Raw genomic sequence first — 7,969 nt, forward strand, 5'->3', positions numbered from 1 at the left:
ACTTATGAACTTTATTTTCCTATTTATAATTATTTTTTTAAAAAAATGATTTTACTATCCGAGGAAAAATATTTATAGAAACTCTCTAATTGACTGCTTCAACTTTTCCCATCCACTCTAACCACCTCCCCTACCCACACCCTCTCTCACACCCAAACCGCGCCCCCACCACTTGCTCTCACCCATAATCCTCCCCCCCTGTGCACCTCCCCCTACCCTGCCCTTTCCCCCTGACCAATAGCACACCTACCTATCCACCTGTTTACCCGAAAAATGGATAGAGTTGAATTTATACGTAGTTCCAAGGATATGTGGTGTAACTTAATACAAATTACAAGGATAAATAGAAATATAAATATGGATTGCAAAGAATGCGAAGTAGATAAGGTTGTAAGGAACTATGAATCTTAGGACTCAACAAATAGAATCAATTTAAGAAATCCGAAAGAACGATTCTTTACTATGAAAGAATATAGCGTTTTTATTATAATGTAAGCCTGAGAAAACTTGCCCCTTGATAAATGATAACCATACCCTTTATAATAGAGGGACCTTGCTCTAAGCATAATAAAAAAACAAATACTCAGTGGAAGACCCATGATAAACCAGCTTTTTCACAATTTCTGCCAAGATTCTCGCTAGTGGGATTGCAACGGCTTTTGTCTGTGAGTTGGATCTTGCCTTGAGCCTTCGATCTTGGTTTGAGCTCGATTCTGACGCGATCTCTTGACCTTGACTCGAGCTCGATTCTAACTCAAGCTCTCGAATTGATTGGGGGTCAATACTGGTCGGTCTCTGGATCATAAATATGATAGCTTTACTCTACTTCATAGTTCGATTTGAACTAGAGCTCGAAAACGATGTTCAACTAGACATGGGTCGGCCCCTCGGGTTCGAGTCTTTTTTGTTCCATCTTTGGAGTCTCAGTTCGATCGACCATTGTTCGAACTCGATCATACGTGCGAAGGCCAAAATTTATTTCGACCGTATACAGATAGTCCCCTCATTTTTCAGGAAGAATGTGATGATAAACGATATGATTTTTTAACTGCTTGATCAGATTATAACCTGACGTCCCCATCGGGCTCGATCATGATGTATGTGATAGCTGTCCCGTTGGTTTAGTCTTTCAAGGCATTTAATGTATGTCAGACGGTGGTCGGCCACCGCTGATACTGAACCGCCATCGCTTAAGCCTATAAATAACCCTTCCTCTTACCATTTAACACTTTTACATCTTCAATCTTCCAAACTTCCCAAGTCTCTTTTCATATTTTCTGATTCACCCGCAAGTTTGTGATTTTCCCAAACGAAAGCCCCTCTTCAATTCTACCAAATTTTTGTCACTTTCTTCTATTCCTCACCTTTGAATTCGAAAATGGCAAAAATATCACAAACCATTCCTCAGAAAGAGAAGGCTTCATCTTCACAGTGTGCCGCCGATGAGACACCGGCAGAACCACGGCCTGAGGAGTGTATTCCTGGGGCGTGTGTTCTTACTTCAGATTTTAAGGTCGATAAAGGTTCATCGGCCCCTGGCCGGTGTGAGCCGGTATCGAGGTACCTGTGTTCGAGAACCGAAAGCACCTCAAACAGCTAAAGAAGGACTACAATTGGGGTGACAAAGAAATAATAATTCCTACCCCTGACGAAGATATCACTTTTTACGTGAAAGGGTTTTTGAATGTGTATACTTACCTTTTCACTTTAGGTCCCCTCGATTCCATTATTATTGACTTATGTCGTCAATACAAGGTAACCCTAGGCCAGATCCATCCTTCTTCGTGGAGGATCGTTATCCTGATCCGATATTTTGTGAGCAAAATCGAGGGGATGTCGTTCACTCTCGACCATCTTATATGATTGTACCATCCTAGACTTTTTTGAGGAGGGTTAATAAAACTTCAGCGTCGGGCTACCAAGGCTCTATTCTTGAGCATTAACGAGGACAGGGATCGGGGTTGGATGGGCAGGTTCGTTCGAGTGAGGACTTCGGACCTGATTCCGGCTGAAAAGATACCCTTTCCCGAGCAGTGGAACATGAAACGCAGTGTGATCCTTCTATTATTTCTACTTTGTTCTTTCATTCCTTTTCTCATCGACACTCCCCCTTTTGTGATGTAGTGGTCCCCTGGATGCCCGGGGCAGTTCCCGATCTCAAGAACTAGGCACGAGCTCTTGTTTCGACCTCCACATATGCCGAGCACTCATGGCGTGATTTGTCAAAGGGTTGGTAGGAGGCAAAAAATCATGCTAAGCCCCATTCTCGTACTCTTTGATAATTCGAACGAGGTGGTTTTCAAATATTTTATTAAGATTTTCCATATGCAGGTTTGGGTAAAGACGCAGTTTTGAGGCCTTTGTCCAACGAGGAAGAAATCTTGGCCTCTGTCCCAAAATCGGTGAAGGGAAACAAAAAGAAAAGAGCCCCCGTTCTAGGAGACCCAAAATCGAAAAAGAGGATGGCTCGTAAGCCGAACAAGAATGCCATTCCTTTGACCGTGGAATCAGTTCTGCATCTAAGGGATGAAGATGAAGAAGAAGAAAATGCCCCATCGGCAGCTGGATCGATGATGCTTCATGAGGCTCCGCCTCGAACTGAGGATATACTGGAGAAAGATTTGGGTAGAGTCCCCAAATTATCGAAAATCAAAGACGCATCACATCGGAGCCAACGAGCAGGGGATATGACTGAAGGGGCCCTCGAATCCCTTCGAACCGAAGAGAATGCTCCAGGTGATTTATTTGGGGCAGCAGTAATCGAAGATTCCCCTACCTTTCCCGCTTTTTCTGCTGGGGTGATTCGGGAATCCCAAGCTCTGGGGGGCCTCGATCTAGACAAGCCTCACGATGGAGATGATCCTTTTTGTGACCTATTTACCGGTATCGAGGATGTTGCCGGTACTGGTGATGAATTGGATCTTTTTCACGGGGTGCGGCAGGCTTTGAATCAGGTAGGCTTTCAAAATTATTTTGCCGGTACTTCCTTTATGTTTACTTTTCGTTAAATTCATTTCTTGTTTCTTTGTAGGTAGCGGCAGTTCATCGAGAAGCATGTTCTCGGTCTCAAAATGAGCTGCGTCGATATGAGGCCGACCTTCAACGGGTTACTGATCAGAGGAACTCCCTAAGACTTCTCTTAGGGCAGAGAGAAGAGGAAATAAAAGACCTCCGAGCTGAGTTGGCCAAGGCTTACCGAGATCAGACCGATTTGTCTGAGTAGGTAATGATACTTTTGAAAGCCTATGGGCTTGATACTGGAACGATGGCTAACTTTTCAGTCTCACAGCTGCAGTAACAAAAAAGAGATGATCGGGAAGCTTCGTGAGGAGGTCGACGTAATAAAAACGGAGTCTTTGTAGTGGAAAGAAGGTATGGACTGCTTCGCTGTAGAAAAAGAAACTGCTCGAGCCCAGTTATCTTCGGCCGAAACCCAACTTTAGAAAATGAAGGAAAAAGGCTTGGTTCAAGCAAGAAGAATAGAGGAGCTTGAGGCTCGGTTGGCCTCTGTACTTGCCAAGGCCGAAACTGATGCTGAAAAGGCAAAGGCCGATGCGGATGCATTCGTGGCCGTCTATCGGGCCAATGCTGAAGCTGCCCAGATCCAAGCAAGAGAGGCGGCCGAGACCGCCGATATTCGAGCACATCGGATCGCCGAACTAGCTAAGTGTCGATCCAGAAGGGAAACCCTCGAGGAGATCCATGCTGGTGGTTTCGATCTCACTGAAGAGATAAAAAGGGCCAAAGAGCTCGAAGCCGATGCTGAAGCTCTGGTTTTCGATGATGATGATGAAGACAATGATGATGATGATGAGAGCAATAGCGGATCCGAGAATAGGGGGAGCCTGATAAAGAAGAGACCGCTCCTGAGGATGACCAAGAAGTTTAGCCCTTAGGCTTACTAGTTGAGTCAATGATTTGAACTAGAATAAATATAGCCCGTAGGCGTAAAGGTTGAGTGAGTGCTTGCTCAAACTTGAAATAATAGTACCCCGTAGGCTTAGTTGTCGAGTGAATGATTCAAACTCGAAGCAATGTAGCTCGTAGGCATAAAGGTCGAGTGAGTGTTTGCTCGAACTCGAAATAAAAGTAGCCCTTAGGCTTAGTCGTCGAGTAAATGATTCGAACTCGAAGCAATGTATCCCGTAGGCATAAAGGTCGAGTGAGTGCTTGCTCGAACTCAAAATAAAAGTAGCCCTTAGGCTTAGTCGTCGTGTGAATGATTCGAACTCGAAGCAATGTAGCCTGTAGGCATAAAGGTCGAGTGAGTGCTTGCTCGAACTCGAAATAAAAGTAGCCCTTAGGCTTAGTCATCGAGTGAATGATTCGAACTCGAAGTAATGTAGCCCGTAGGTGTAAAGGTCGAGTGATTTCTTGCTCAAACTCGAAATAAAAGTAGCCCTTAGGCTTAGTTGTCGAGTGAATGATTCGAACTTGAAGCAATGTAGCCCGTAGGCGTAAAGGTCTAGTGAGTGCTTGCTCGAACTCAAAATAAAAGTAGCCCTTAAGCTTAGTCGTCGAGTGAATGATTCGAACTCGAAGTAATATAGCCTATAGGAGTAAAGGTCGAGTGAGTGCTTGTTCGAACTCGAAATAAAAGTAGCCCTTAGGCCTAGTCATCGAGTGAATGATTCGAACTCGAAGTAATGTAGCACGTAGGCGTAAAGGTCGAGTGAGTGCTTGCTCGAACTCAAAATAAAAGTAGCCCTTAGGCTTAGTCGTCGAGTGAATGATTCGAACTCGGAGTAATGTAGCCCATAGGCGTAAAGGTCGAGTGAGTGCTTGCTCGAACTCAAAATAAGAGTAGCCCTTAGGCTTAGTCGTCGAGTGAATGATTTGAACTCGAAGTAAAGTAGCCCGTAGGCATAAAGGTCGAGTGAGTGCTTGCTCGAACTCGAAATAAAAGTAGCCCTTAGTCTTAGTAGTCGAGTGAATGATTCGACCTCGAAGTAATGTAGCCCGTAGGCGTAAAGGTCGAATTTATCTTAATTTTGTTTGCGTAATAAATCTCCAAATAGAGGAATTTTCTTGGGTATAAGATGTCGGTAAAGAGGAGAACTTTCTTTGCAAGTCACTAAACATGTGTTCATGTTTCACGCCTACATGATCATGGTTCGTTTTGACCATTTGGCTCTTACAACGTTTCCTATTCGAACCCTGTTGTTGCGAAATAACTTTCTTGCATATGAACTTGATATATTTGAGGGCCTAATGCTCCCCCAGTATTCGAGGTCAATTGTAAAGAAGCCTCAGATACTGTTGTAAGTGCAACACGATCGTTGGTTGCCTCGTTAAAAACCTTGCCGAAAAACCCATTTGGGATAAAACCGATCTAAGGGAAAAAGAGTACAAGGCGTGCTTTCAGATCTATGGCTTCGTACCGAAGGATCCATCTTAGCTCCTGATCGGACTTCTGTAGGGATCAGTTTTAAAATGTAAATGAATAATGGAGGGGTCGTACCTTAGTAGTAGTATCGTTTTAGATGTCACACATTCCAATTGCTTGATAGTTGTTTGCCGTTTATAATACCGAGCATGTATGATCCCTTTCTGGCGTTCTCGAGAACCTGATGTGGTCCCTGCTAGTTCGGTCCTAGTTTTCCTTCATTTGGATTTCGGGTATTGAGGGTGACTTTTCTTAGCACTAAGTCCCTGGGCTTGAAATGGCGGAGCTTGGTTCTTCGATTATAATATCTTTCGATTCGTTGCTTTTGGGCAGCCATTTGGATGAGAGCAACTTCTCGCCCGATAATTCAAGGCTAGTGTTCATAGCCTCGTTATCTGATTCTTATGTTGTGTATCGAAATCTGGCACTAGGTTCGCCGACTTCGACTGGTATCAATACTTCGGACCCATATACTAAGGAGAACGGGGTTGCCCCCGTACTGGATTTTGACGTCGTTCGATATGCCTAAAGGACTTCGGGTAGGATTTCTCTCCACATTCCTTTAGCGTCGTTCAGCCTCTTCTTTAGGTTCTAAATGATGGTTTTGTTTGTTGATTCGGCATGTTCGTTCCCACTGGGGTGGTACGGTGTTGATAATATCCTTCTTATTTTGTGATCTTCGAAGAATTTCGTCACTTTGCTGCCCACAAATTGTTTTCCATTGTCACATACTATTTCGGCAGGCATCCCGAATCGACATACGATATGATCCCAGATGAAGTCTATAACTTCTCTGTCTCTTACTTTCTTGAACGCCTGGGCTTCGACCCATTTAGAGAAATAGTCAGTCATAAATAAAATGAATTTAGCTTTACCTGATGTCGATGGCAGAGGGCCGACGATATCCATTCCCCATTTTATGAATGGCCATGGGGATAAGACTGAGTGAAGTTTCTCTCCGGGTTGATGGATCATTGGTGCAAACCTTTGACATTTGTCACATTTTCAAACAAATTTCTTCGCATCTTTGCCCATGTCGATCCAATAATACCCTGCTCTGATTATTTTTCGGACTAATGGATCGGCACCGGACTGATTCCCATAAGTGCCCTCGTGCACCTCACGTAGGATGTAATCAGTATCTCCTGGACCCAAGCATACTGCTAATGGTCCATCGAATGTCCTTCGGTATAGCTTTCCATCGGAAGCCAACGTGAATCGAGCAGCTTTAGTCCGTAGGGCCCTTGAATCTTTAGGGTCCGATGGGAGCTTTCCGCTCTTTAAGTATTCAATGTACTTATTTCTCCAATCCCAGGTTAAGCTTGTAGAATTTATCTCGGCGTGACCTTCTTCAATCACGAATCTCGAGAGTTGAACGACAGTCCCCGAGCTCAAGTCATCTTCCTTGACCGACGATCCCAAATTTGCAAGTGCATCGGCCTCACTGTTTTGTTCTTGTGGAACATGCCGTAAATTCCATTGTTTGAAATGGTGCAAAGTGACATGTAGTTTGTCTAAATACCTTTGCATTCTATTTTCTCGAACTTTGAAGGTTTTGTTTACTTGACTCACCACCAGCAAAGAGTCACATTTGGCTTCAATGACTTCTGCTCCCAAATTATTAGCTAGCTCGAGACCTGCAATCATGGCCTCATACTCGGCCTCGTTATTAGTCAACCTTGTAGTTTTAATATATTGCCTAATAGTGTTACCCGTGGGTGGCTTTAAAACTATGCCTAGCCCGGACCCCTTCACGTTCGAAGCCCCGTCCGTAAAAAGGGTCCATACCTCCAATGATGTACCCGATTTCAACAGTTCTTTTTCGACTTCAGGTACGAGGGTTGGCGTGAAGTCGGCCACGAAGTCTGCTAAAATTTGAGACTTAATGGCCGGACGGGGTTGATATTCGATATCATACCCACTGAGTTCGACGACCCATTTAGTTAATCGGCCTGATAGTTCGGGCTTGTGCAAAATATTACGAAGCAGGTAAGTAGTTAATACGCATATGGGGTGACATTGAAAGTATGGTCTTAACTTTCTAGAGGCGCTTATCAGTGCGAGTACTATTTTTTCTAAGTGCGTATATCTAGTTTCTACTTCTCCTAAGGTCCGACTTATATAATAAATGGGAAATTGCGTACCTCGCTCTTCCCGAACTAGGACACCGCTCAATGCGATTTCCGACACTGCCAAGTACAAGCACAGTCTTTCGTCTGTTTTTGGTGTGTGAAGTAGTGGTGGGCTCGATAGATATTGTTTTAGTTCCTCTAATGCCTGTTGGCATTCCGGGGTCCAAGCGAAACCATTCTTCTTTTTGAGTAGAGAGAAAAATTTGTGACTTCGATCTGATGATCTCGAAATGAATCGGCCTAGGGCTACAATCCGTCCCGTTAGCCTTTGTACAACTTTTACGCTGTCCACGATGGTGATGTCTTCGATGGCTTTGATTTTATCGGTGTTAATCTCGATTCCTCGATTCGACACCATGAAGCCGAGGAACTTGCCCGAACTGACCCAGAAAGCACATTTTTCGGGGTTAAGCTTCATGTTGTATTTCCTCAAAATCTCGAACGTTTCCTG

The sequence above is a fragment of the Nicotiana tabacum genome, chromosome 2, assembly GCF_000715075.1.
Source record: "Nicotiana tabacum cultivar K326 chromosome 2, ASM71507v2, whole genome shotgun sequence".
Taxonomy (NCBI): Eukaryota; Viridiplantae; Streptophyta; class Magnoliopsida; order Solanales; family Solanaceae; genus Nicotiana; species Nicotiana tabacum.